We start from the raw sequence: 5,555 nt of genomic DNA, 5'->3' as shown, positions 1-5,555 counted from the left end.
CCCTAAACCCAAAACCAGCTCCATGAGTTCCTCAGGCAGCCATCCCTGGATGACAGCCACATCAGGCTGAGCCCACTGCCTTGGGTGTGCAGGACTGCTTGTCCTTGTACTCCCTCCCGTTAGTCAATACTTGCCTGTTGTCTGTGGTGCTATATTTAAATGGTGAACTGCTTGGAGCACACCCTGTCCTTTCATTTTGCGATTGCACTGTGCCTCATATAATGTGGCATTGCTTCATGACTTGTGCTGTTAGGAATGGATGCAAAGCAAATAAATAATATTAATGCTAATAAGAACCTTTCCTTACTTCCTGCTTTAGTCTTTCTTTCATTTGTTTCTTTTATCTTCGCTGTTATATTTGTGCTTATGTCACTTAAATAAAAGAGCTACTCAAATGCAGCTTGTTTTTTATCTTCCCAGAGAATGTTCACTTCTTTGTCCAAAGTTAAAAAAACTGAATACCAAATCAACCAACATGGAGGTTGTTTTTAATCAAGTAATTTATCTTGGCGAGCCCTGCTGCTGCTTGGCAAAATAATCCATTTCTGTCTCAGCAGAAGCCTGTGCATTCTATTGAAGCTAATCCTTGATTCATTTGATTTTGTGTTTAGCTTGATCAGTACTTCAACGAACAGCTCTTTTGTATTTAAATATATATATATATATATATATATATATATATATAAAGTAGCTTATACCTTTCTTTTTGATCACTTTAAGAACTGTTCCTGAATAATCTACTTCATTGCTAGAAAACATCCTCATTTCCCCACAAACACATCATGCAAAATACAGGACATTTACAGCTGTGGCTAGATATTTTTTATTTTTTATTTTTATTATTATTTTTTTCTGCAAAGAGTAAATGTGTCTTCAAATGTTGTTTTAGTTATTCCCAAGCTATTTGTATATCTGAGAAAAATGTGCTAAGTAGTTTTGGCTAGGCACTGGATTCCGAAGCGTGTCAGAGTGAAGATATCCACATTTTATGTAGCAGTCTTTGGTTAGTGATATCCAAGCTGTAGAAGACTTGTACATAATCCTGAACTTGGCATGCAGGATCTCAACCATGCTTCTTTGGAGAGTGCTCTGTGCAGCAGCCCATGGGTATTCATGGGAAAGAATTGACCACAATGTTCTTCTGAAGTCCTACTCAGGATGGGATGTTGCAACATCCTTTACTATTATCAAGGGTTAGAAAACAGAGCTCCATACACCATAGCAAGATATAAATTGTTAATAAAGCTCTTCTTTTCTTTCCTTTTTTTTTTTTTTTTTTTTTTTTTTTGGTGCCGTCTTATTTCTTAGAAAAAAATATGTTACTAGATACTTGTACTCAGGTAAGCAAAAGAAAAGACATACATTTTAGGTACAAAATACCAGATTGTTATTAAACCACAGGGAATTTCTGCTTCTAATATGGTTTGGCAGCAGCCTAATGGAAAGAATGGGACTGCATTTTTCATGTGAGCAACTTGGTCCCCATTTGTATGTTCAGTGCATCCCAGAGAATTAATGGATCTGTAAATTAACTACTGAAATGGTAAGAGTTATCTACATATTTCATTTATTTTATAATAGCTGTTAATCTTACACAGCCTGATTTGATAAAACAGATCATCAGATCTTGATTTTAGTGTGCTTAATTTAAACTGTAATTAACTGTGCATTATACATGTAAATTGGAATGCAGAAGTCTCTAAAAGTAAATGAGGATGGGACTACAGTCCAAAAACAAGTGTAAAAAGCTGAATTGGTATATTCCTGCCTGAGTGGGGAAAAAAGCACCAGATTGTGTGGATGAAACAGAAAAGCTACAAAACATAGCAAGCCAACCTTTCTCATTGGGTTCCATGAGGAGGAAAAGGAGAGAGTAACGCAGGGGGTCATGTACATCAGAGCTTCCTGTCCAGTGTGTCCCTTCTGAGCGGGACTTGGTGTGATAAAGCCTGGCTGCTTCCATGGCTCAAAATGCAGGCAGCCTGGAGGGGGGATGTCAATGGGGAGGCAATGGTGTTGCACGAACTAGCTACTCTGTTAGTGAAAGGAATAGATATCTGAAAGGTGAAGCATAAATACGCACTAAACTCAGGTTGACAAAATTTGGCATGCTGACTCTTGGTCCAAACACTTTGTCTAACTCTGAAGTTGAGTAAAAGCAGACATGCAAATAATAGTTCTTGTGTGATGAAGTTCAATGACAATCCAGATCTATAATGAAAATAAGAACCTTCCCTTACAGTGGCTCCAGTGCCTTAACACCAGCTTATGCTCTTGTTCCATGGTCACATTAAGCCAACTTGAATCCTGGTGCAGGTCAACTCTTGCTCCCCACTGCTCCAGGACACATCCCACCTCTCCTCGTTCCCTTCTACCAGGACACACACTAGTGTGGCCAGGCAATACACAGGCTCTGGGAATTCATCTGGATTGAAACATGACCTCCATCCCCCCAAAAGAATTGCCTCCATTTCCCCACAGAACTGCCTTTGGGGTGAGCCACCAACAGCAAAACCCAGGGTCTGCTGGCTGCAACCTCCTATTGCTCTCTCTTCTTTTAGGGGAGGTAACCTTTCAGGGTCAAAAGCGCTCAGAAAGAGAAAAGTATCCAAAAATATTCAAAACTCTTACATAAATTATTTGAATAAATTGGTTAGTCCAAACCTCTGTATTAAGGCAATTAAATGCTCTTTGCTTGAAATATGTTCTTTTTTTCTTCTACCCTGTTATTATAAAGATTCAGTGAAGGATGTGTTCTTGGTTTCAAGATAAAACAAGAGAAAATTCCTCTTGTCTACCTTCCTGACACCATCTGTTCCTTTTTCCCTCCCTCTTTTTCATTTTATCTTTGAATATATATTTATTAGAGCACCTTCATATAGTTGTGAAAGAGATTTGAGTGATGTGTTCTTCAAGAATTGCCTGTGATCTTCAGCATAGCTAGAGGAAACTACGCATTAGTATGCCTTAGGTGGAGGGACAAATACCTCAGCAGGCACACACCTTTAGCAGGTATTTATTTTTGAAAATAGACCAGTAAACAGCCTTATTAGAGCTTGCAAAACTTTTTGGTGTGTAATTATTATTGCCCTATGACTCTATCCCTGTACAATGAACACCCTTCTATCATAGGTCAATGCAAACATTTGATGAGTTAAGAAAATGCTTTCCTTTGTTGGAAATGGACTCCTTATGGGGTTTCAGTGCTAAAAGACCTTGGTTCCTTGACATGTCTGGGGAATAATTTTTTTTACATTGCTAAAAAAAAAAAAAAAAAAAAAAAAGTCTAAGAAGATTATTTGGTTTAAATGTTCAGGGTAACCAAATACGATTCTCCCCTTTGATTTAAATGCATTCCAAATCACTGCGTAGCTTGCAGAAAACAAGTATTTTCCCTGTTTCTGTGATGACAAAAGGGAGATGTCAAAGGGTGATGACAAAGGGGAGATGACAAAAGGTACTATCACAGTTGATGATACATGGCGAAATCCTTGGCATATTCAATAGAAATCAAAAAAAAGTTTGAGTTGATTGTACCTGAAAATCTTTTATAGTAAGCACACTGTTATGCTAAAAGTGAGATGTCCAAAGCAACTGTTGGCATCTTTATAGGCTTGCAATGTGTAAAGTAAGGAAAACATGTCACATTCTCTACAGCAGAGAACATGAATACAGCCATTGTCTTGACAATTTGGGAAGACCCCTGCATGTGTGCTGCACCTGGTTACTGTACAGAGAAAACTTCAGCATATGGGGGTGCTCTAAGGCAACTCATCCCTCACATATGCTAGGACATAAGGCAGAGGTCACTTGCCCCTAACTAATCCTATCATAGATCAGTACTTGTAATGTGATCCATCTGCTGATCTGCAAGGTCATTTCTTCAGTTCCTCAAGTCCTGCAAAGTCATTCCTCCAGTCAACATCTTTACTTCCAGACTTTGGGTCATCTAGCCTGTTGTTCAGTATTGTCAGGATATGGTCAATGCATTCTACTTTCTTATCTATACTTTTGTTCAACTATAGGTAGTTGCGTATACCCTAAATTGTCATTGTTCTTTATCTCATCATTTTGTTATGAATACCTACTGCAGATCACTAACTGAAAGTTGTTTAAAGGGCATTTGATAAACCTATTTCTTCTCCATGATCCACCATTTGTAAAGACTTTATTTTTGTTAGACGAGCAGTCTTTCCCTTGCCCATCTGAACCCTGCACCACAGACAGAGTCACAAGGGCTGTGAGACATACTGCCTGGGTAAGTAAATGGGACAACAATGCTAGCGGTTACTCCTTCTAGAACAACGGTGCAATGTAAGGTCATATTTATTTTCATAGCCTTTGTTTTTTGACCTGTTGATTATAAGACCTTATTGTTTTGCTGTTCTGACTAAGCCATTTGTCTTTTGTTGTATCTCATCTGCTGATGAATAGATATCCCCAGCAAACCAAGGCTGCCAAACACCCCTGGGACTCCAGTCTCCATGCCAGATATTTGTTACATAGCAGTACACGACACTGCAGGGAGATGATGTACCTTTGTCTATGCCGGCAGTGACATCAAAGCAATCATTTAATTTCTGGTGTACTGAGAAAGCCATTGGAAAACGTGAGTGATTTTACAATGAAATCTGTAAATTTTCAGTGTCTTGCTATAGCAGCATCACTGTCAACCGCTTTCTTACAGTCACTGAAGTGTAACAGTACTAGTTGCCATTAATTTATTTGTTCACTAGCATTATGTAGTGTGAAGGTACGGTCAATGAACAAAGCAGGAGGAAGGAAACCAGATAGCTCTACTTCTCGTCATGGTAGCTTCTCTTCAGAGTAATTGTACAAAGCCCCTTCTTGGACAGAAGCATTATTTACCCCCCATTGTTTCAATCACTTACATCTTTCTTAGGCAATTCTGTCATGGTGTATTTCCTCCTTTCCTTTGAGTTGAATTTTAGTCCCTGTTCTCTACTGTAGCTTCATTCTTCATATTACTTGCTTTGAGTGGAAGTGCACTTATTTTCCTGGCTGACAGTGTTTATAGCTCTGCAGTTTGCTGTTGGAAATTTTCAGTTCACCTTTGACAGTCTTTTTGTGAATATCCAGCTCCTCTATCTTACTTACAGTACCATGTTCAGTCCTGTTTCACTTGGGGATCTATTTAGTGCACAATAGACATGGTCCATGATCCGCATTGACATGGCCGGCCTTCCCTTTGTTTTCTGTGCTTGTAGTGATTCGCTTATCTTTGTTTCCTTCGGAAAGTCCCGACAGATTCGAAGCCGTATCAGGGAAAGTGCTTCTGATGGGTCTCCAGGTCTAGCCTACGTGATTGGAAAGGGATTCAAAGCCCTTCCAGATGGAAAATTCATTTGAAGGGGAAGAAGTTGGCAACCATCCCACGATGCTTCCTATTACATGACTAAACTGTTGACTTTTGGTGACCATTTTTAAAGGGCCTTCTAATCAGAAAAGCAACAATTTCAATAATCTTTCAATTTCAAAATCTCAAAATTTCAATTTGACCATATAATTATACCCTTCATTCCACTAGCAATCCT

The 5,555-nt window shown here is 38.8% G+C and overlaps 1 long non-coding RNA gene across 1 annotated transcript in view; it reads left to right on the top strand.

Annotated features, from left to right (window-relative positions):
• Positions 1-4,604, top strand: part of LOC118155705 — a 34,700-nt gene extending 30,096 nt beyond the window's left edge. Inside the window, exon 3 of the long non-coding RNA XR_004745979.1 lies at positions 4,435-4,604. This is a non-coding gene — a long non-coding RNA (uncharacterized LOC118155705). The remainder of the gene's footprint in view (positions 1-4,434) is intronic.
• Positions 4,605-5,555: the final 951 nt, after the last annotated feature.

The sequence above is a fragment of the Oxyura jamaicensis genome, chromosome 1, assembly GCF_011077185.1.
Source record: "Oxyura jamaicensis isolate SHBP4307 breed ruddy duck chromosome 1, BPBGC_Ojam_1.0, whole genome shotgun sequence".
In the NCBI taxonomy this organism is placed as follows: Eukaryota; Metazoa; Chordata; class Aves; order Anseriformes; family Anatidae; genus Oxyura; species Oxyura jamaicensis.
This window is presented reverse-complemented; position numbering and strand designations above follow the sequence as displayed.